This window comes from Symphalangus syndactylus, chromosome 17 (assembly GCF_028878055.3).
Source record: "Symphalangus syndactylus isolate Jambi chromosome 17, NHGRI_mSymSyn1-v2.1_pri, whole genome shotgun sequence".
Lineage (NCBI taxonomy): Eukaryota > Metazoa > Chordata > Mammalia > Primates > Hylobatidae > Symphalangus > Symphalangus syndactylus.
Window position 1 is genome coordinate 77,785,506 of NC_072439.2, and position 25,655 is coordinate 77,811,160.

General features: G+C 36.2%; 1 pseudogene; it reads right to left on the reverse strand.

Moving 5' to 3' along the window:
- Window positions 1-882: 882 nt before the first annotated feature.
- LOC134732844 (etoposide-induced protein 2.4 homolog) lies at window positions 883-10,344 on the reverse strand (annotated as a pseudogene).
- Window positions 10,345-25,655: the final 15,311 nt, after the last annotated feature.

The window sequence follows — 25,655 nt, forward strand, 5'->3', positions numbered from 1 at the left end:
ATATATATATATATATTTTTTTTTTTTTTTTTTTTTTTGCAGTGGAGCAAGAGAGACGAATACCTAACCTGAGTTACAAGATAAATGAAACAAGACTGCAGTGACAAGGAGCAACTGAGATTCTCCTTTACCTCCCACATCCAATGTATGTGCTTCACAGAAAAATGACAAAAATAACAAATCCACAAAATACAACAGCTAGAATTACAAGATCCATTCATCCAAGGGTGGTAGAAGGCAGGAAGGAAAGGTGAGAGGGTAAATGTCCCAAGAAGAAAAACAAAATATTCAAATCAGTCCAGGCATAGAGAAAATAGCTGCAGAAAAACCTTTGGTCCTTTCAGACTCAATGGTGGTAAAATTCCACACACTGGGCCGGGCACGGTGGCTTACTCCTGTAATCCCAGAACTTTGGGAGGCCAAGGCCCATGCATCACCTGAGGTCACGAGTTCAAGACTAGCCTGGCCAACATGGTGAAACCTTGTCTCTACCAAAAATGCAAAAACTAGCTGGGCATGGTGACGGGTGCCCGTAATCCCAGCTATGCAGGAGATTGAGGCAGGAGAATTGCCTGAACCTGGGAGGTAGAAGTTGCAATGAGCCGAGATTGCGCCACTGCACTCTAGCCTGAATGACAGAGCAAGACTCCATCTCAAAAAATAAATAAATAAATAAATAAATAGATCCACACACTGGTGCCAGGAAGATCCTGCCTTACAGGCACCAGAGACAAACATTCCAATTCCTCAGAAAGAGAAGAGAATAGAAAGAGGGCCCTTGGCAGAGTGGGTCCTGCCTTCCCTGGCAGGGGGAGGTGAACAGGGAAAAGAGCTGCCACAGTCTCCTCCAATCCCACCCATCTCCTTTGGATGTCAGGCAACTCAGAGGCCTGCAGCAGCCTTCAGTTTGGCAGGATATAGATGTGATGGGAACTTCTCTGCAGAATTTGAGCTGCTCAGGATAGACTGAAGGTAGACTGCCTTGTGGAAGAGTCTGTTGCTTAACAAGACCACCAGGGAGAAGAGGCACAACTGGAAGAGGCTGATAATATATGAGGGCTGCAGTACTGTGAGAAAAGCCAAGGGCAAACCAAATCCAAAGTAGTAAGGCCAATTTCTTTCTATGTGAGACAACTGCTGATGCATTTCAATTCCTTTATTGAACCAAGGATATTCGAAGTGGTACAGTGAGAGAGAAGTGACATATGCAAGAGACTAACCAGCTGACTAACAAGACGGATGGGAAAGAGATTCACAAACATTCCCTGAATCAGGAAAAGAGCCTACAGCAAAAGGGCGAAGACCATGTCAGCAATTCCCACTAGGGAATGGGTGAAGCTTTCTCCCTGATACCTCAAATGCCAGGTCAACTGTATCCTGGAATCAAGTGGCATTCCCAACTTTGCAAAGCACAAACCAGTGGAGCACCCAAAGAACACTAGAAATTGACGTGAGGAAGAATTCCAGCCATGAGCAAACATCTCTAGGTAATAATCAATAAATCGTCACCAATAAATCGGGCTGTTACTGACTGAAGCACAGGAATAAACACCCCATAAAACAAGAGGAGATTGAAGCCCATTCCAAGGGCAACACTGGAAAATTCTGCTAACAATACGTGATTCACTTTCTTGCTTCCGCTCTATACTCTGAGCTGTTTTCTGTGCTAGGAGGCTACTTGCCCTTCTGGGCGCAGTGGTCCTGGCCCTGGGAGCACCCTGGCGGGTCTGGTGGCCAGGGATGGAGGAGCTTATCGGGGCAGTGGTGGGTGAGGGGACTGGCCAGAGACCTGGTGGTGGAGATGCGAGTCCTTCATGATGAGAGATTTGGAGGCACTTCTCTCTCCTCTGTGTAGTTGATAGTATGGGTGGTGAAGAGATGGCTTACTGACTGTGTCAAACCTTTCTCCAGGACCTTGACAGGGGAATCAAAGACTCCATCTGGGGTGTTTTTACCGTCTCAAAACTAGATGCTCAAATCCAGCAATAGGGAGAGGCACAACGTTGAAGAAAGGCAAGTAGTGTCTTAGTCCAGAGAAGGGCCCAGGGTATGCATTATTTCTTAAGGCAATTGCATAGCAAAGATTTTATTAGGATTTGGAATGTATTCACCTATTTTTGTCACATTACCAAATGTTGCTATTCTGATAGCGATGCCTACCTAGAGGAGTTGTTGGGGTGAAATAAATGGTACATGTGCCAAATTAAAACATATTTCTTAACTAGTGATCAGATCTAGATAAACTCAATTTGGTGAGAATTTTTAACTTTGTAGTAATTTACTTCAACTCTTAAGTAATTCATAGAGGTGAGGTGTTTATACAGTAAATTATAGAAATGAACATTTGTAAAGTGAAATAAAATAGAATCTGATGAAAACTAATCCTTAGATATCAACAAAATATATTTTTATTATTTACAAAACCAATTTTTAAAAATAAAATACCTGATACAATTTATGCTATGATATGAAAAGAAAATTTGGTTCCTTATTTTTTCCTGGAACTATAATCATTATTAAATTCATATAAAATATTTAACAATAAACAAAGAACCTAGAAGATTAGAAGCATCATTTTAATCTAATAATTCAATAAGGTTGTAAGAACATAAAATCTTATGTATTGGGAGAAGTCATTTAACTTTCTACGTCTTTTCTTTCCCATTTAAGTTAATATTATTGACATATTCACAAGGTTGTTGAAAGGTATGAGTAATATAAAAATTGTAAAGTAGATTGGAAATATAAAGTGCTATGTAAATGCTTGAAGATGGCTATGCTTCTGTGAAGAAAGCCCAAATTTCTGTTTATTTTATCAATACAAAATGAAACAGTCTCATATTACTTGAGTGTTATGACAGAGAAATCAAAAGCAAATTGTTTACATAATGAAGAAATAGGTGACTTAAAATGAATGATGACATGAAATTTACATATTTCAACTCTTACCTGACCTTTTCATATTATCTAAAATCTTTCCCTACAATAAATGACTACTTAGTCATCTAGAAAATCAAATTTATTTGGACCAAATACTTTGTAATAAAACTGTCCCATAAACTAAACTGTCCTCTGAAGAAACTATTCATGAAAAGAAATATAAGTATGAGTTGAAATATTGTCCTTGGGGGAATAATTTAAACTTATCCAGATAATTATTGTATTGATCTTTGCAAAAAAACCCTTTAGTCTGTTGGCCCAGTGTGTGACCCTAGCTGACTCCTTTAATGCTGAGCCTCAGCTTCCACAATTTCAAAGCAAGGAGAATGGTAAAACCTGCCTTAAACCTCACAAGGTAATTGGAATGTGATTAGATATGTGGGTGTTTGTTTAACATATTTCATGTATGTTTACATGTAAAGAATAAAGATGCCGAAAAACTAGGCTCTCACTGCTTTATTATTTTGACTTTGAATCTCTCAAGAAAAGAAAAGTATCAAGTTGTTGCATTTACCTTACTTGCTCCCTCTCTTCAGGGACAAAAATTCAGAATAGAGAAATTTAATTAACAGACATATTTTAATTATTCTTTGTTTACTTTTTTAAGGAAAAAAAACAGTTAACTTGTAGACATAGATTTATATAATAAAACATTAAAGCCTCCTGAGAGCCTACCAACTTTGATGATATGTTGCAAACTGTGCAAACATTATACTTAGTTTTTAACTAGTTTGTCTCTCCTGAGATTTAGTCACATACATTGGCACACCCAAGTCCTGTTTGATTTTGCCTCCCTTAACCATACCCATAAGTGCTAGATGTGGGTCTTTATGAACTAACCAAAGTAAATTTGAATTTTTGGTATATATCTCAGTAGATATAAATTAATAAATGTATATTTATTAAATGTTATTTATTAAATTAATAAACATATATTTCCTGAGTGAGCATTCTTTAGAAAATTTAATTCAATTTATTCAAACAATATAAAGGGATAGAAAACAAAAAAAAGAATAATTAGGACTGTGGATTTAGAAGCAACCACAGTTAAGTTGGTGTGTGTATGTGTGTGTGTGTGTGTGTGTGTATATATATGTGTGTGTGTGTTTGTGCATATATGTGGGTAGTATATAATAAATAAAATAATGCATTATTTTATTTGTACAAAAATTAGATTATCTTATAGGTGTTGCTCTGTAACTTACTTTTTTCATTTAACTGCTCATAAATCTGTTTGTCTTTCTATCATCTACCTATTTGTCTTCATGATCACCTTTTACAATTACTCTTCCCATCCAAACTTCTACAGTGGGGTGTAGTAAGAAACAGTAGACAACAAATCTATGAATGCCAATTCTCAAAGCCCAGGACAAGAAACAGGCATCAGGAAAGTTTGTCATCAGAGAGCAAGACCTGAACCAGCAAGCTCAAGGTTGGGGGGAACACTGTGGTCCAGTGAAGAGGGTATAGTAAGACTAAGAGCAGCTCAGTGGTAGATGATCAAGAGAGGGGTGTGTGTGTGTGTGTGTGTGTGTGTTTTATTAAACATAGAAAATTGGGTAGAAACCCAATTATCAAAATTTAAATCTGAGGCCGTATGCAAAGCAGAGTAGGGAAGAAAGACATTCAGATTCAGGAACAAGGAAGAACTCCAACAAAGAAAATTGACATTCTCCTATTTCCTCAGATATATGAAGCTCTTCCTCATGCAAAGCTTTCAAATATGCTTTTTCTTCTGTCTAAATATATTCCTCCTGCCATTTCTTAGTTGACTTTCTCATTCTCCATCAGATACTTTCCTCGGAGGAGCCTTCCAGGTTTATGTAAGCTAAATTAGGTCCCCCTCACATCCTTTATTGCCAGTTAGTTTTGATGCATAACAAAATAACCCAAATTTAGTAGCTTAAATAAAGACTACTTCACTCATAATTATGTGTATCAGTATTTTGGCCTGGGTTCAGCTGTATGGTTCTTCTGCTGATCTCAGCTGGGCTCACTCTTATCTCTATGGTCAGACACAGGTTCTGAGATCAGTTGGCAGTTTGGCTTGGACCTGGCTGGTCCTGAATGGCCTGATTCACATATTTGGGGGTTGGCTGTCTGAAAAATGGGACATTTTAATTCTCCTCTATAGTCTCATGGTAGTTTCAAATTCAACATATGGCAAAAGAGAAATCCTCAATATGCAAATACTTCTCAAGTCTTTGCTTGTATCATATTGCTAAAGATTTACTGGCCAAAGAAAGGTATATGATTCACCTAAGTGAAAATTAGACTTTATATGATATGATCTGCAGTGTCCTATTATAAGAGCATGAATACAGAAAGAGGAAGTATTTGTGGCTATTTCTACACTCTCTCATAATATCATAAAATTTTTTCTCATAGTACTAATATTTGCGCCTTATTTGCCTAATTATTCTTAAATTATATTTCTACTACTAGACTATAGGACTATGAATATTATATAGACAGAAACCATTTCTATTTTTCCCAAAACTATTTTAAGTGCCAAGCTAAGGGTCTGCCTGATAGCAAGCCCTTTGTAATTCGTTACTGAATAGATGCATAAGTGAATCAGAATTGGGGCATAAAATTAGGGTTTGAATTCTAGCATTGGTATCCCAGTCATGAGTCTCAGAGTGCTGCATCACAGATGCATGACTATTTCTTTCCTATGATTATTTAGTTTACATAAGAGAAAAATTCACTCATTCTTGTTTAATCCATTTGTATTTTGTTTACAGTGGAATATGAATCATAACTGATTGGTAAAGGAATATGTAACAAATAGATTTGTAAGAACTATAATATCAAACATCTTTTTTGTTGTATGACTATTTAGGCTATAACACAATTGTGGGCTACTGAAACAACAAGTTGGAAATAATCATACAGATATGACACCAATAAAATTAGGTTTTCCCTGCTAAAATAGTTGTCTATACTTGCATTTAAAATACTTTATTAATCCCTTTTTATTTTATCATCATCAGAGCTAGTAATGAAGTTTTTGCTGCATTAATATTGTAAGTTCCATTTATTAGCCCACTGACATTTTTTGAGATGAAACTTCTAATTTTGTGTATCCTGTCTGGTTTTAATAGCTAGATTATTTTAACAATGACTTTTTTCCTACCTCATAATATTTTTAATAAGAAACGGATATGTGGATGTTTCTAAGATATTAGTTCCATTTCTTTTTAAAAAAATTATATTTCAAAATAACAGTAGATTCTTCTATAACCTACCCATATAGGGCATCTACTCAAATGGGTGGCTTGTTTATATGCACCAATAGTCCTGTGGTCTCAGTTATTTCTCAGGACAACTGCAACCCATATAACCAACATGGCTTTAACCAACATGAAAACAGAATTCAGTTAAAATCTCATTTGTCAGCAGTCTTTTCTGTTACCTTATCTCAAATATATTTTTATAATTTGAAGATGAACCACTATAAGATGTATAGTTGCCAGTATTTTTACCAGAGGCCTACCTAATAGCTCTAACATACTGTTTGCTTTTGATAGTCTTAGTACAAGTATATATTTATAAAAATCTCTTGAGTATTTGAGACCCTGAGTTATCCTTTTCAGTTCTATTTTTAGAAACAATTATTGTCCCTGGCCAAACTGCTTTACCTGCAGTTTTACTTTATTTTATTCACACCTCTATTTGGATGTAAATATGACTAATATTAAATGTTTTTGTAAATTCTGATGAACCTAGATGCAAAAATAAAATACTAGCAAACTAAATCCAACAGCACGTTAAAAAGATAATACACCATGGCCAAGTGGACTTCATGCAAGGGATGCAAAGATGGTTCAATATATGCAAATCAATAAATGTGATACGTCACATAAACAGAATCAAAGACAAATACCCCATGATCATCCCAATAGATGCAGAAAAAGCATTTGATGAAATTCAGCATCCATTTATAATAAAAGCCCTCAACAAATCAGGCATAGAAGGAACATATATCAAAATAATGAAGGTCATATGTGGCAAATCCACAGTCGACGTTATACTAAAAAAGGAAAAGCTGAAGGCATTCATTCTAAAAACTGGAACAAGAAAAGGATGCCTGCTTTCACCACTGCATGCAACCTAGTACTGGAAATTCTAGCCAAAGCAATCAAGGAAAAAAAATGAAAGTCATCCAAATTGGAAAAGAGAAAGTAAAATTATTTTTCTTGGCTGATAATATGAGCTGCCATCTAGAAAACCCTAAAGACTCCACAAAAAAACTTTCAGATTTGATAAATGAATACAGTAAAGTTTCAGAATACAAAATCAATGTAGAAAAATCAGTAGTATTTCTAAAAACAAATAATCTTGCTGAGAAAGAAATCAAGAAGGCAATCCCATTTACAACTGCTACAAAATAAAAATAAAATACCTATGAATATACTTAACTCAGAAGGTAAAAGATCTCTACAAAGGAAACTATAAAACAATGATGAAAGAAATTGTAGATGACACAAACAAATGAAAAAACATCCCATGTTCATGGATTGGAAGATTCAAAGTCATTAAAATAACCATACTGCCCTCAAAAATCTACAGATTGAATGCCATCTCCATCAAAATAAGAATGTAGTTTTCACAGAATTAGAAGAAACAATCCTAACAATTACATGGAACCAAAAAAGAGTCTGAATAGACAAAGCTAAAAGAACAAAGCTAGAAGCATCACATTATCTGACTTCATTTATACTACATGGCTATAGTAACCCAAACAGCATGGTACTGATATAAAAATAGACACATAGGTCAATGGAATAAAAAAGCCATAACTAAAGCCACATATCTACAGCCAACTCATATTTGACAAAGTCGACAAGAACATACACGGCAGAAAGCACACTCTTTTCAATAAACAGTGCTGAGAAAATACGATTGCCATATACAGATGCGTAAAACTGGACCCGTCTCTCAGTATATGCAAAAATCAACTAAAGATAAGGCTTACATGTAAGTTTTTGGCTAATAAATTTAACTATAAAAACACTAGAAGGAAACCTGGAGAAAACTCTTCTGGACATCTGTCTAGGCAAAGAATTCATGACTAATACTTCAAAAGCACAAGTAACAAACACAAAAATAAGCAAATGGGTCTTAATCAAACTAAAAAACTTCTGTACAGCCAAAGAAACAATCAACAGAGTGAACAAAAAATCTGCAGAATGGAAGAAAATATTTGTAAACTGCACATCTGAATAAGGACTGATATCCAGAGTTTACAAGGAACTTGATCAACTCAATAAAAACAAAAATAACTCCATTAAAAAGCAGGCAAAGACATTAAGATACATTCAATAAAAGTCATACAGATGACCAACAAGCATATGAAAAAAATGACTAACCTTACTAATTATCAGAGAAATGCAAATCAAAGCCACAATAAGATATCATCTTACATCAGTCAGAATGGCTATTATTAAAAAGACAAAAAGTAAATTTTGGCAAGGATGCTGAGAAAAGGGAACACTTATTCACAGTTGGTAGGAATGTAAATAGTACAACTGCTATGGAAAACAACTGCTATGGAGATTTCTTAAAGGACTAAAAATAGAACTACCATTTTATCCAGCAATTCCACCTTGGGTATCCACCCAAAGGAAAATAAATCATTATATCAAAAAGACACTCACACTCATATGCTTATTGCAGCACTATTCACAATAGCAAAGATTTCGGCTAAAGAAAATGCGATATATATATATATATATATATATGCACACAATAGAATGCTATTGAGACATAAACAAGAATGAAATTATATCTTTTGCAGCTACATGGATAGAAATGGAGGCCATTATCTTAAGTGAAACAACTCAAAGAAAGTCAAATATCACATGTTCTTATTTATAAGTGAGAGCTAAATAATGTGGATACGTGGACACACACTAAAAGCCCTGACGTCACCACTACACAATATATTCATGTAACAAAATCATACTTGTACCCCATAAATTCACACACATAAAGTAAAATAGAATAAGAAACATCAAAGTACAAATTGCTCATTTTATCCATTCAATTAATGTGCTCCTTTCTAGATGACACTATCTTTTAAGTTGTATAATTATCAAAGCAAATTGAAGTACATTTTGTTCGTGCAGGATATTTGATTTTTAATACAATTTACATTGGATGAGAATTATATACACCATATACAATGAAGATAAAAGTTTGAAATATATATTATCCTGACTTTTCAGTTAACCAGAAAACATGCTGATACAGCTTGGTATGAAAGCGCTCTAAATACCAGGACCTTACAATAGAACGGAGTCTCTACCCATTGCCCAATTTCTTTGCTCTGGATTTCAAGTCTTTTTACTTGTTTGTGATTCTTCCTTGAATAAGAGGGATAGACAAAAAACGACATGCTTAATAATGGAGGCAGGGCTTAATCTCAGTTTGGAATATGGAGAACATATAAGGAGGAGACTCCACAAGAAAAAAAAGAGAGAAAGAGAATAGGTTCAGAATTTCTGGAAAAGACATGAACTATTCTAGTCAACATAAATGAATTAGGATACTTTAATACTCTTTCCAAGGACAAGAAAATTAGGAATGAGTTGAGTCTGCTGCATACAGGAGTTGAAGAGATAGGAGATGGGGAAAGGATAACTTTATTTATCAAAGAGAGGGGAAAAGCAAGCCTAGCAATGGAGTCCCTATCGATGGGGCCAAGTGATTATGGCCAAGAATAAGAGGAAGTGGGATTAGATTGACTTAGAGAAGGGGAATGAGATCTTGCAGGGCCTCTATTCTAATAAGAATCAGACTTCTCTGTGAGCTAGGAAGTCATAGGTGCTGCAACAGTGATGTGATTTATCTACATTTCTAAAAGAAAAATTCTAACTGTTGGTGTGAGAATAAGTTGTTTAAAAGATAAAACTATAAGACCATGACCCAAGAAACAGAACAGGGTTACAATTATACCAACTAAACTTCTGCCTCTGTTTTTAAATGTTTATGACGATTTTTCTTTTCAAGACAAAGTTTTTGCTCTTGTTGCCCAGGCTGGAGTGCAATGGCATGATCTCAGCTCACTGCAACCTCTGCCTCCTGGGTTCAAGAGATTCTCCTGCCTCAATCTCCTTAGTAGCTGGAATTACAGGTGCCCGCTACCACACCCAGCGAATTTTTGTATTTTTAGTAGAGACGGGTTTTCACCATATTAGGCAGGTTGGTCTCAAATGCCTGACCTTAGGTGATCCGCCTGCCTCAGCCTCCCAAAGTGCTACCTTTGACATACTGCTACAAAGCCATTATCAGAAGGCCACCACTTCTGCTGTTACTGTATTGCCTTGCTTCCCACTCTAAAGCTATCCTCATATGGACTGATAACATGAGCTGTCCTTGGGATGCACCTACAGACATGCTCTAAAGCTATTACTGCTTGCCTAAGTCCTGCTCAATGACTATCAGATTGAATTGGGAAGGGAGGGAAGAAGGAAGGAAGGAAGGAAGGAAGGAAGGAAAGAAGGAAGGAAGGAAGGAAGGAGGGAGGGAGGGAGGGAGGGAGGGAGGGAGGGAAGGAAGGAAGGAAGAAAGGAGGGATGGAGGGAGGGAAGGAAGGAAGGAGGGATGGAGGGAGGGAAGGAAGGAAGAAAGGAGGGATGGAGGGAGGGAAGGAAGGAAGGAAGGAGGGATGGAGGGAGGGAAGGAAGGAAGGAAGGAAGGAAGGAAGGAAGGAAGGAAGGAAGGAGGGATGGAGGGAGGGAAGGAAGGACGGAAGAAAGGAAGGTAGGAAGGAACTAATGAAGAAAGAAAAAATGACAAAGGGAGGGAAAAAGAAAGGGCAACATGTGATAGTTGCCAATTAGTTCATCACTTACACAGAAAAATATATAAAATATGAGAAAATATAAGAAATATTTATTTTATACCATTTTATAATAGTTAAACCCACTTAACCATTTAAATTTTCTTTAAATTTTAGCTCAATATTGTTAAATATTAAAAATAAAGTGTTTTATTTACATTTAACTCTAATTTGCAAATGGTCAAAAATATTTATTTGATTTTTAGTCAATGGAAGTTATACCTTTTATAGTAGTAGTGAATTAAGACTTGATAATTGAAGTGACTCATTTCCTTAAGAAATGAGGAACAGATGGCGATCTATCAGCTTGTTTCCCCTCCACCCAAGATACGGACATGGCTTCTGTTCAAGAAGAGCTGGCAACAATGTCTCCAAATGCAGGGTGACTGGTCATGAGGCCAGCCAGAGACCCAAGAGTGAACCCCGTCTATGTTCTTAGGGAGAGGTGCTGCAACAGAATCTGGGCCAGAGCTGGCAGGAGCATGTTTTCCCAGGTGTGTCTGTTTCATGGAGTCGCCGCCCATCAAATCAGAATCTGATCTGCCTCAGGAGCAAACCCTGTCATTCACCATAGGCTTCCAGGGGTTCATTAAGTGGTGTGGGCCCTTCTCCTTCAAAATTGTAGGATGGTACCCCACAGAACCATCTTACCTCACTACATTCATAGGATCATTGCTTTCATTCTTGATTCAGGCACTTCCTTAGCCACAGAAGACCACCTGAAGTCTCTCCAGCTGCAGCTTCACTGGAAAGGTCCCAAGTCTGCACCCAATTAGTAAGCCAGCAGTCCCAGAAACAGCAACAGGAGGAGGCCACAGAGCTTTAGTCAGTGTTTTTATCACCATTTTTAAAACAACAGCTGCAGCAAAAACTATTGCTTCTAACAGTGATATGAATAATAATTATACTTACAATGATGATAAATTACAAGAATTATAACTGTTGACATTTAGTTTATATATAGATTTATTATTTATAATATTCTACAATTTACTTTCAGTAACATATATATGTTAATTTACCGTAAACATCAGGACCCCAAAACACTTCACCCAATGAATGAATCTCACCTGTGGACCCATGACTACCCAACTGCCAGTGCAACCCTTTCACCACTCCACCCCCAGGCCTAGGATATGGACAACCTTCTGAGATGATGTCAGAGCCTGACATGCATATGATCTGTTGAGATCTTAGATCTTAGAGTCTGCTCTGGTAAAATCAAAGGACAACTTCAAGACACACTCAGCTGTTCAGCTAAACTGCAGAAGGAGGAAATGTTTTTTCAACAGATCTATATTTATGTCACTTGCTTTCAGAGTATGAGGTTGTTTCAGGCACAGTATTTTGATTTAGTCTGTGTTGAAAATCATAAATAGCCTACAAATACCAAAAAGGAATGAAAAGAATTTGCCGACATGTGGAGTGCATTATACATGTTTTCAAATTTCTCCTCTGGTGAGAAATGAAAAATATAATGTTAGGTCGTGATTTTCTAAACTCAGTGCTCTGCCATTTCCCCAAATTATTCCAAGTCCTTCCAAGACACTTCAGAAGCCTTCTCTGGAGGGGATTACTCCCAGTGCTGAAGAGTACTAGATGGACAAGAACCTCACAGGAATCCTGCTTCTATTGTTGAAGTGTCACTCTCCAGGACCTTGCGGGACTAGGGGAGCTGTATGAGTCTTGTGGTCTATGGAGGTACCTGGACTTTGGAGTCAGGGAGAGTTAATCCTGAGTGTCAGCCCAGCCACTTAGTGGATGTGGGGCTTTGGACAAATTCCTTGACCTAGAATGGTTATGTAAAGTATCTGAAAGAAAATACATAATGATATTGGATGCAAAAACAGCAGCAATTCTTCATTCCTCCTTGTATACATACATGCCCTTAGCCATGTACTTTTATAGCTCCCCTCAATACAGAATTTGTTTCCCAAAACTTCAATCTCATTGGCCTTATTTACTCTGGCAAATAGAAAGCTATGAACATGACAGTGTACCAGTTTGGGATCTAGAGACAAAAGTTCTTCTTTTTCTTTCAGAACTCTGCCATCTCCACAGGAACAAACCAGTGTTAACCTGCTTGAGCATGAGATACCATGGGGAGGAAAACCAAAGCACCTCAGTTGACAGCCAGCTCACCACTAGAAGCAGAGCTACCTATTCAACTGGCAGCCAACGACATATGCCTGAAGGAGCCCAGCTGGGACCAGAAGAATGGCCCAGCTGAGCCCAGCCGAAACAGCTGACCAGCTCAATCATGAACTAATAAATTTTGGGGTGTTTGTTTATGCAGTAACAGCTAACTAATACATATACCCAGTGCAGATAGGATGTGAGGATTGAATGACAGACTGATTACTGTTTACCTGGCAAACAGAAGGCACCCTGTAGGTACTGACATTCTTCCCCCTTTTTTAAAGTTGTATCTCTTGTCAGATGGTGTTGAGTTATACAGAAATGGACGTAGACATGTATGCATGGGATTGGTGCTTAACCTCACATGGTCCCCATGCCACAGAAAGAACCACAGTCTGACCATTAGGACCAGGGCCAAATTACAAAATAAGAACTTTGCCTTTAATCTATTTCCTCTAAATTCCAGAGGTCAAGGCTGTGGATAAATCTGAAGACCTGGGCTCCCTTCTCTGGGGCCTTATGTCGTTTGTTCGCTGTCTGAACTATGGAGGGGGGGATAGCTCATCCTGAAGCATTAGGTGGGAGAAAGTGTTCTGCCTGTGGACACTTCCTGCTTGCATCTCCCTTCTGTCTCTCTCTCTCTGCCCACTGTCTCTCCCACCCTTGGGCCTGAGGATAGATATTGGCTGAAAGAGGGTGTTCCCTTCTTTCCTCTGGCAGAAAAGGGAAATCAGGCCCTTCATGTCCCTGAAGTCAGAAGAGTCAGAGCCCCCAGAGCTGCACTTCAGTGTGGCAACCGCTGCCTACATGGGGCTACTGAGCACCTGCAATGTGGCTGGTCTGCATTTGTGAAGTGATAGAAGCTTCAAATACAGAGTGACTTTGAAAGATTTAGTACCAAAAAACTCTTTATTAATAATATTACATCAATTCCATATTTACATAACATTTCGGATATATTGGGTTAAAGTATTAGAATTTTTTAAACAAGAAATGAGAAAAGAGTGAGTACTGGTTTTACATAGAGGTATGATCCTTCATATATTGAGCTGGGTTTTGTAGCATAACTGATGGCAAATTGATAAAACCACACTGCGTTATTCCTGTAGATGCCCTGAGTAATGAAGGATTTAAATCATCAACACTTAGGTAGCACTTCAGTAAAACCCAGCTCAATATATGAAAGATCATACCTCTATGTAAAACCAGTACTCACTCTTTTGTTTCTCATTTCTTTTTTAAAAAATTCTAATACTTTAACCCAATATATCCAAAATGTTATGTAAATATGGAATTGATGTAATATGATTAATAAAGAGTTTTTTGGTACTAAATCTTTCAACGTCACTCTGTATTTGAAGCTTCTATCACTTCACAACTCCTTGAAAGGTAGCTTGTCCATATATAATTTCATTGGTTGGCAATTTCTTAACTTTGTAAAAAATGCTGCTCAACTGTGACCTGGCTTCGTATGCTCAATTATATTTAGAAGCAAAATCAAGTTGAAATCATGGTAATCAAACCCCACTTGCTCTGAAACTCTCGCCAAAAGTCAAATCTACTATATTCATGATCCCCTGCCTAATCTGACCTTCATAGTTTACTCTTTCAGGATTCTTAATATCACTTGGTTGTATAAACTTTTAAGCTTATTTAAAGATACACTGATGCCTTATGAAAATGTGGTTTTCTGAAAGGACTTCATCTATTTTAATGATAATAATATAATCTAGGGCCAAAGATAATTAAAGATTAACAAGACTCTTCCTCCATGTCTTTGCTTCAAGTCCTTTCATCATGTGAGTTGTTTCCATGGGGATTTTTCTATTTGTCCCTCTTAAATATGCCATGTAGTAATTTCTGCATCCAAATTTTAGTGAAAATTGTGCAGTGTAAGTTGAGAAAAAAAAGGAAGGAGGAAATAGAGGAAAGAAGACAGGGTGAGGAGCGTGAGCTAGAGAATTTGAAGAGAAATTTAAATACTGATAATGTTTTGGTGAGAATGGTATACATTATTATGCTTATTCTCTGAAATATTTATCTGGAAAGTATACTATTTCTTATTCAACTCTTAGAGACAAAATGTACAACTTTGTGTGTTTTCTAAAGATATCTGTTTAATATATACAGGACCAACCAAATTCTTTCTAACTATTAATAATTGGCTTAAATGCATTTCTAAAACGTGTAAGTATGTATTTGAACCTGTTAGCATTTATTTCAGTAAAAACCTTAAGAAATTTCAGGTGCATCAACCATTCACCTAAATTTGTAGTTCTGGAATAGCTGTTGGGTTTTCTAACATGTTTTCTAATATTATTCCTAAATAACTTATAATTTTTCCATTGACTATTTCACCATTTATCTATCTTGCAGCAGAGAAATTTTTGTAGACTAAAAGCTTTTAGTAAACAGCCAAAAAAGTTTCACGACTGCTCTGTTGCTATTGAGGCAGGATGTGAATAAGCTTTTTCTTAAAGGTTCGGTTGGAAACCCACAATCTCAAATTCCATTCATTACAGGCAATCAGTGTGTCCTTTGCTGCCACTCCGCATCGTCTGCTCAATCAGGGCATTGGTTGATAGCAGTAGGCAGCAAAGCTGCCCGGGATTAAGCTGATAGCAAGAAAATGAAATGAAGTGTTCATGGCAATTATCAGAACAAGCCAAGATTAGAGGAAAAAATATAGCCAGAATGAAAAGATAAACATTTCTTTGATTTGAAATACCTAGCCAATTAAAGCTAAAATTGCAGGTAGGTTTTTGTTTGATTGTTTTAGTTTTGCTCTGAAATATTCAGAATATTGACTTAATATTCATGTTTATTTTATTAGTGAAGATTTACATTTGTAAAATAATATGATGGGAAATGAAGTTTTATGCTGCATTTGAATTTTAAGGAAGCGTAAAGTGACCAAACAGTGGACAACAACATTCTGTATACAAGAGTGTTTGAGTAGTTAAAAAAAAAAAAATCATTAAAAGATAGTCTGTATTCACTACACACCCTAGGGTGGCAACATGACATTGTGCCAAGTATTCAAAGTTAAAGCAAGGAGACCTGTATTCTGATTCTGGATCTGGCAATTGCAAAACTCATATGATCACTGATAAATCATGATATATATTTTAACCTTAACTTTTACATCTTGAAAATGAGACTTAAAAATGAATACTACCCTATTTACCTTACACAGTAGTGAGAAGATTGAATGACAAAATGTGAGTGAAAGACACTAATATATTTTAAGGTTCCACACACACTATGGTAAACTCTAAGGTATAAACTCTTTTTTTATGCCATCTTTACTATACATAGTAAAACTCATAGAGCAAATCACTACCTACAAACATAATTTTGGAAAGAAACATTGTAATTACCTAACTATAATATAAAGATTAAGTAAAAGTAAAATAATTAAGTAATACATGTTTCAGTACATAAATGTTAGAAAACATTTCTAGAAGACTTTATAAATGAACCATATATGTATACAACTCTGTGTAAGATTACTGAGAAAGGCCCGGCACGGTGGCTAGTGCCTATAATTCCAGCACTTTGGGATGCTGAGGCTGGTGGATCACCTGAGGTCAGGAGTTCAAGACCAGACTGGTCAACATGGCGAAACCCCGTCTATACTAAAAAATACAAAAATTAGCCATGTGCCTGTAATCCCAGCTACCCAGCAGGCTGAGGCAGGAGAATCGCTGGAACCCAGGAGGCAGAGGCTGCAATGAGCTGAGTTCGTGCCACTGCACCCCAGCCTGGGTAATGGAGACAGACTCCATCTCAAAAAAAAAAAAAAAAAGATTACTGAAAAAATTATAGCTATAAATGCAGACTGCCACAGCGAGGTTGAATAGGTTATTCCAAAATCACAGGCAGTGCTGTTTGCATTGATGGGATTTTATAAAGTGATGAAAGATCCTTGCAAACTTTTAAACCAAGAAAATATATCCCTCTCTTTATTTGCAAGTGTTCAGCAATCCTAAAAAATTCCATGCATCAAATGGAATAAAAATAAGTTGAATTTATTTGTGATGTAACATAAGTCTCTAGACTAAAATGTAACATAACAAATGGTATAAAAATAAGTTAACTCTGTTTGTAATGTAACATAAGTCTCTAGGCTAAAATGGTTTTAAACAGGCTTTTCATTACATAAAAATTTGGTGGGACATTCCAAATTTGTTCAGGATATGACCTAATTCGGTATTGTGCAGGTATATTGAAAATAATTGTAGGTTGTCTAATATATCTGATCACCACCGAGTGAAGGCCAATATTCGGTCATTTGATAATCAAAAACATACTTATTTTGCAAATGCCTCCTCTGGATATAACCACTGCCATTGAAAATTATGGGTCTTTAGAACAATAAAAATATCCAAATTACTGTTTTCCCCAATAATAAGTCTAATGTATAGAAACGTATCAATCATGTTTTTATAATGATAGATGGTTCATTTTACTCCACATTTGATTGAAATGCCAGTTAAATGCATGTGGAAAATTCATTAAATCTTCTTTTTATTTTTGGTCATCAACCATCATAAACTCCCAATTTTATAGAATCATCCAACTCTATAGTACCTCAGATTCTTCAGATTCGATTTGTTCTACATGTAATTCACTATTCTCACAAAATCTTATTGTATAATTATTATATGATGTATGTCAGCGAATGCGCCTCCTCTGACCCTGCATTCTCTGGTATTCCTGTTTCTAATCAACATCTGTTAATTCAATAACTTTATTACTGTTTATATTAGAACTACCCTCTCCATGTCCATTTAGACTGTACATGTTCAGGTTCTCATCATTCTTCAAATACACTTTTGCAATAATTTCTTCCTAAATGGTGATTGTTTCAAATATTTGTCTAAGAATGCCACTGTCTTCTTTAATCTTTTCCATTTCAGGATAGAGTCAGTTTGTATTGCTAGGCATTCACATGACTCCAAGATAGCTATTTTGTCCATACACTATATAGATATTTGGCAGGATTCCTCTTGCATTCTAATTCTTTTTGATAAAAGAAGGAAGAAGAGGAGGAGGAAGAGGAGGGAGAAGGAGGAGGGAGGAAGGAGGAGGGGGGAGGAGGAGGAGGAGGAGGAGGAAGAGAAAGAAAAAGAGAAGGCGAAGCAGCAGCAGCAGCTTACAATTCCTAGCATACTTTTAGTTGGTTTGTACTTCTGTACCTTTGCTCAAAATGCTGTTTATGTGGAAATTTCTACCCAAATCTATTTCTACTCTGTTTTAGATTTGCCTCTAATGAAGATCAATTCATCTTTCATAGCACAGAGGTCTTAGTCCATTCAGGTTGCCATCAAGAATACCACAGACTAGGTGGCTTATAAACAACAGAAATTTATCTGTCACAGTTATGGAGGCTGGAAAGTCTAAAAACAGGGTGATGATAGATTCAGTATCTGGTGAGGGCTGGGCACACTTTTTGGTTCACAGATGGCCATCCTTTTGCTGTGTCCTCACATGGCTGAAGGGATGAGGCAACTTTCTGGGATATTTTTTATAAGGGCACTCATCTCATTCATGAAAGCTCAACCTTTATAAATGATCTAGTCACCACCGAAAGGCCTCATCTCCAAACACTGTTACATTGGGAGTAGATTTTAACATACACATTTGGGGGAGTCGCACAAGTTCTTTGGTTTCCCAATGCATATAAAAGTTATGTTTAAGCCATAATGTAGCCTATTAAGTGTGCAATAGCAGTATGTCTAAAAAACAATGTACATACTTACATTTATAAATAATTTATTGCTAAAAATGCTGGCAATCATCTGAGCCCCCAGTGAGTTGTAACCTTTTTGCTGGTAGAGGGTGTTGCTTCTTTGCTGATGCCTGCTCACTGATCAGGGTGGTGGTGGCTGAAGATTGAGGTGACGTAGCAGTGGGTTCCTTAAAATAAGACAATAATGAAGTTTGCTGTATCAATTGACTCTTCATTTCGCAAAAGATTGCTCGCTAGCATGTGATGCTGTTTGACAGCCTTTTTAAAAATTTTATTTATTTATTTATTTGAGATGGAGTCTTGCTCTGTCACCAGGCTGGAGTGCAGTGGTGCGATCTTGGCTCACTGCAACCTCTGCCTCCCAGGTTCAAGCAATTCCCCTGTCTCAGCCTCCCGAGTAGCTAGGATTACAGGCTAGCAACATGATGCCTGGCAATTTTTTTTTTTTTTTTGTATTTTAGTAGAGGTGGGGTTTCACCATGTTGGCCAAGATGGTCTCGATCTCCTGACATCATGATCCACCTGCCTCGGCCTCCCAAAGTGCTGGGATGACAGGCGTGAGCCGCCGTGCCTGGCCTGTTAGCCTTTTATCCACAGTGGAACTTGTCTGAAAATTGGAGTCAATCCTCTCAAACTCTGCCACTGCTTATCAACTAAGTTTATTATTCTATATCCATTATTCTAATTTCAGCAATGTTCACAGCATCTTCACCAAGAGTAGTTTCTATCTCATGAAATTAGTTTATTTGCTTATTCATAAGAAACAATTCCTCATCTATTCCAGTTCTATCATGAGTTTGTAGCAATTCCGTCACTTCAAGTTCCACTAGTTCTCTTGTTATTTCCATGACATCTGCAGTTACTTCTTTCTTGAACATCTAAAAGTCATCCATGAGGGTCAGAATCAACTTCTTTCGAACTCCTGTTAATGTTGATCTTTTGATTTCCTTTCATAAATCATGAATGTTCTTAATGGTATATGCAATGGTGAATCCTCTTCAGAAAGTTTTCAGTTCTTTTTGCCCAGATACATCAGAGGAATCACTATCTATGGCAGCTCTAGTCTTACAAAATGCATTTCTTCAATAATGATACTTGAAAGTTGAAATTACTCTTTGATCCATGGGCTATAGAATGGATATTGTGTTAATAGGCATCAAAATAACATCAATTTCCTTGTGTATCTCCTTCAGAGCTCTTGGGTGCCTAGGTGCATTGTCAATGAGCAGTAATATTTTGAAATGAATCTTTTTTCTGAGCAGTAGATCTCAACAATGTGCTTAAAATATTTAGTAAACCATGCTATAAACAGGTGTGCTCTCATCCAGTCTTTGTCAGACCCAGGATTTGGGGAACAGTAAATGAAGATGGGCTTCCACTTAAAGTCACTGGATACATTAGCACGGAAAACAAGAGTCAGACTGTCCTTTGAAGCTTCAAAGCTAGGCATTGACTTCTCTCTATGAAAGGCCTATATGGCACTTTCTTCCAATAAAGCCTATGTATTTTACATTGAAAACCTGTTTAGTGTATCCACCTTCATCAACAACCTTAGCTAAATCTTCTGCATAACTTGCTGCAATTTCTATGTCAGCACTTGCTGTTTCACCTTGGACTTCTAAGTTACTGAAATTCTCTGACAGCTTCAAACTTTTCTTCTGCAGCTTCATCAACTCTTTCAGCCTTCATAGAGTTGAGGGTTAGGGTCTTGCTCCAGATTATGTTCTGACTTAAGGAAATGCTATGGCTGGTTTTGTCTTCTATTCAGTCCACTGAAACTTTCTTCATATCAGGAATAAGGCAGTTTTTCTTTCTTATCATTCATGTGTTCACTGGAGTAGCAATTTCAACTTCCTCCAAGAACCATCTCTTTGTGTTCATAACTTAGTGAGGAAAATATGCCAAAAACTGAGAGAGGCTAAAAACCAGGCCTCTTGTACCAAGAGGCTTATATCTTTCTCACTAAGTTTAACCGTTTCTAGCTTTTAATTTAAAGTGAGAAATGTGTGACTCTTTCTTTCACTTGAGCACTTAGAAGACATTGAAGGGTTACTATCTGACCCAGTTTCACTATTGTGTCTCAGGGAATAGACAGGAAGGGAGATGGGGGAAGGGCTGGTTGTTGGAGCAGTCAAAATACACATAAAATGTATATATTAAGTTTGCTGTCTTGTTAATAAATTACTGTCTTTTGGGGAGGTTTGTGATGCCCCAAGACAATTATAGTAGTATCATAAAAATACCTGATTATATATCACCATAGCAGATACAATAATAATGAAACAGTCTTAAATATTGGGATAATTACTAAATGTGACACATAGACATGAAGTGAGCATTTGCTGTTGGAAAATGGCACTGATAGACTTACTCGATGCAAGATTACCAGAAACCTTCTGTTTCTAAAAAATATGATACCTGAAGTGCAATAAAATGAAATTTGCCTCTGCTTTTTTACTCATGCATTTTCTCTTTTGGTTTAACTTGTTAAAGACTAATCAATAATTATTTCTTACTCATCTCAATCAATTTTTTTAAATCTATTTTAACAACCTATAAAGTCTAACATACTATGTAATTAGTAAATAGTTATTAAAATATATAAATGAATTTAAGCTGGTACGGTATAAGTTGGTAGGCCTTAAGATCTAGCAAAAGTGTTTAGCTTTTTTTTTTTTATTTTTTGCTAAAAAGCAAAGCAAGACTCACCAAGAAGCCAGAATGGTTTGCAGACTACATGCAACTTCTCTAGGGTTTAAATTTGACTGATGTCAATTGTATAATATTAATATTTCTTAAGAGTGATCTGATGACACCAAAAGCAAAAATGAGGTGCCTTTTCAATAAAGGTTACCACTTATTAAATAGCTTGGGTCCTTTTTTTTTTTTTTTTTTTTTGCTTAATCTGATTAAGTCATGCCTTGATAGTTCAGCAAAACCATTTGTTTTTATTTAGCTTTTTAAAAAATCAAATAATTATTGTATGTGAATACAGCCTCAGGGAAAACACACCAATACATTTTTGAGACAAAAAGTTATCTTTGTACTATAGCTATTGTGACATAAAATGGGCTGTCAGGGTTTGCTAAGAGCACTGTAGAAGGGTAGTGAGTCTATCAAGTCAAGATTTCCTCAATTCTCACTGAATTAAAATCATATCTCAAGTTATTTGCTTAATATTCATTGTGGTACATTATGGAAACCAACGAACTATTTTAGCTGCAGTTTGTAACTATGTCAGATACATTACGTATTCATGAAAAATAATTACAATTTTTGTAAATTTGAAATTAATTTAGAGGTGGAAAAGCAGTAATCTTTTTATTCTTCATCATAAAGGGTTATGGCTGACATGCCTATAAGAAAAGATAAGTGCATACAAGAAAAACATAATAAATTTATTATGTGCACACATGTTCATGGAAGTCATACGAAACATAAAAATTCAAAGAAAGGACCAGATGGCTGATGCCTAAATACCCTCTTTATTGGAAGGGGATTTGAAGAGGGGGGCTGTAAATGAATGGACCTGAAGATTAGGCAATTGCTTGTAAATGATTCTGTTTGGGAATTGAATTGGGACCTGAGAACATGTAATCATTTGGGACAAAGTTCCTCTGGGCTTCAGGTTTGGTGTTTAATTTTCAACCTCTTTCTCTTTGATGTAAATTTTAATTTTATCTAGTTTATGAAAGTTCATGGAAGGGATCAAAGACAATTGTGTTTCTCTTTAAAGTTCTGGTTTCTAGGTAGATAAGGGAACTTCAGAGTGGCCTTATCCTATGTTTTACGAGAGACGAAAGATTGAGAGACTTGCAGGGTGGTCAAAGAGACCTTGAGGCTGTTTCTTTATTTCAGTCGGTCAAAGCGCAACATTGGGTGTATTGTTTTCTGAGTCCCAACACTCTATATTGTGTCATAATCTCTGAATGAGAGTTTATTGGGGTCAGTATTTGTTATAAACTTTCTTGAATTTAGACTGATTTTTAAATTCTCTGTAAGAAAATTGGGTCTTTAAAATAAAAACATGTTAGTCTTATTTGATTTGATATATATGTTTAATTATATCCTAGATTATTAAGTATACAAATATTCATATATATTTATTTATAAGTATACATTTATTATATGATATATATTTATATACCATATACAGATATTATGTATATTATACATTTATATAGTTGTGTGTGTGTGTGTATATATATATATATATGTATGCAACTATCTAGCTGCCTAGCTAGCTATAATTTTTGAGAATTCCCTGGACTTTAAGAAAAGGATTACTAATTTGCTTATTGTTTTAGTTAGACATATCAGTTTGAATTTTTTGAAACTTAGTACATGCACTAATTTAGTGTTATAATTACATGAAAAAGAGGAGGAAGAGTGGGATGCAGAAGAGGAGAAGGAGGAGAAAATAAATAAAAAGGAAGAGAAAACTTTGGGAAGCCAAGGCAGGTGGATCACCTGAGGTCAGGAGTTCGAGACCAGCCTGATCAATATGAAGAAACCCCATCTCTACTAAAAATACAAAATTAGCTGGGTGTGGTGGCATGTGCCTGTAATCTCAGCTACTCGGGAGGCTGAGGCAGGAGAACCGCTTTAACCCTGGAGGCAGAGGTTGTGATGAGCCAAGATTGCGCCATTGCACTCCAGCCTGGGCAACAAGAGAGAAACTCTGTCTCAAAAAATAAATAAATAAAAAAGGAAGAGAAAGGGCAAATGAGGAGAAGAAATGTAAGAAAGGGTGGGTGTAAGGATGGAATGAACTTGAAAAGAGAAAGGAATAGAAAATGTAAAATACAAGGGAACAGGCTTGACTTGAATTGTTGCTAGCTCAGAGTCCACTTTATCATTATTTACAAAACTGTATGTGTGTATTGGAAAAAAAAAAAAACAAAACCAGAAAAACAGAAAGTATAAAAGATAAAGGAGAAAAGATAATCTATTCAATCAGAGTTTTGAGAAAAGATAATCTACTCAATAAGAGTTATAATAATTAGGTCTCCATATAAGAAATAAAATTAGACTGCTTTTTTACACCTCATATACAACATAGAAATTCCAGAAGTGTTAAAGATCAAAATGACTAAAAAGAAACTTTCAAACATTTAAAAGCTCCTATAGAAGAATGTTTTACAGCCTTAAAATAGGAAAAAATATTTTAAAACAAACACGTTAGCATTCATAAGAAAAAAGGAAATTATTTCATTAAAGTCAAATAAAAAATGAAAATCTCCACGGGACAAAACATCATAAGAAAATTTAAAACACAAGTGCCAGACCGAAAAAACAGATTTGCAACATATGTAATAGCCAATAAACTTAGATTATTCACTCGCTTTTATACCTTCTTCCTTTAAGAAAGAGATCTCGCCAAACTTTTAGCTGTACACATGGCCTCCCAGCTGGAGATGCTCTCTCAGGCTTCCAAGCACCCACCTGGGCCTTGTGACCAAGCCCTGGCCAACCGGAAAAAAGCAGGAGGAGTGTTGACTGTGCACTCTGAATAGAATCTTCGAGGTGGAAATGACATACCTTCATTTTCCTCCTTACACTTTCCATTGGCTGGAAATGATAAATAGCCTTGATGCTAGAGACAGAAGCCATGTCTTGAAGATTACAAAGCCATCTTGTCTTCAACTCTGGACTGCTTTGTGGGGGAGAATAAACTTCTTGCTTATTTAAGTCATTTTTTTTTTGCATCTCTTTGTGATAGCAGGCCAAATGCAGCTTTTCTCTAACTAAAATTATTAATACTGTATCACAGAAGCGTAAACTGATACTTGAAGAAACTTATATCAAGAATATATCAAACAAGAAGTGGCAAAGTGAAATATAGTGGTGTTTCTGACTCCAAAGCCTGTGTTCTTCATACCTTAATCTTGGCAGGGAAAGTCTGGCCCAAGGGCATAAATTCTCAAATGTGACTGTAAAGGGCAGTCTCAAAGCGACTGCTAATGAAAACCTAGAGCATATGAAAATTCTAATTAGGAAATATTTGGCTCCTTTGTATATTTGTTTTAAAAGGTCTCAGACATTGTTCTAGGAACAATGCTAGGGGTACTTTTTGGGATTTAATGTGGCTCGTAGGTGATGAGATTACAAAGTATCCTTCTCAGTCATTCCACCACATCCACCCCGACAGGAACATATAAGATTTTCTTACCCTGATGGAAAGTTAGCTCTTACAAGTCACAATTAAATTTCCTCTCTCTCAGCCTATAGCACATAAAGTATTACCAGTGTATTAGGAAAGAGACTGATAGAATCAGTTTAATTTTCTCAGTGTTCTAATGAGGAAAGTATCAGGCAGTGAAAGAGTTTATCAATCAATGTTCCAAACAACAGTGACTGCAAGGTTTTTCCACATGGAAGTAGAAATATAATAAATCTAGGTCAAAAAGAGCTATTTGGTTACCAACCAGTAATTTGGAACCAAGGCAGCAGTTTTCTGTCAGTCTGAAAAGGAAAAGTATTTTGTTCTTGTGGCTGATTCAATTAAAATAAGACACATGAAAACATTACATTTTTTTTCCCTTGATGCCAGAGTTGCAGAAAGACTGAAGAGATACTTAACAGGGCAATATTTGAGTCATAAAAACTAATCTGCTTTGTCATTGAGGTGTTTAAGGGAAAATTCAACACCACCAAGCACGTTAGTGTGGCCCAGATGCACAGCAGATTCTAGAAGCACAATGCTAACAGGAGCTTTCATCAGAAGGAGATCCTTTTACTTTCAGAATGACTATCATCAAATACAGACAAAGTAGTTGAGAGGAAAGCAGACTGTTAAGAAGGAAAATTGAGCACTTCAGTTTGCCAAGAAATATATTTACAAACATGCTGAGCAAAATAAAAATTAATATTATGATTTTGATACCTTTCATGTAAATTACATCTGAATACTAACATATGTATGTATATGTATATGACTACGTATAGATGTAAATATATAATATTTAACTT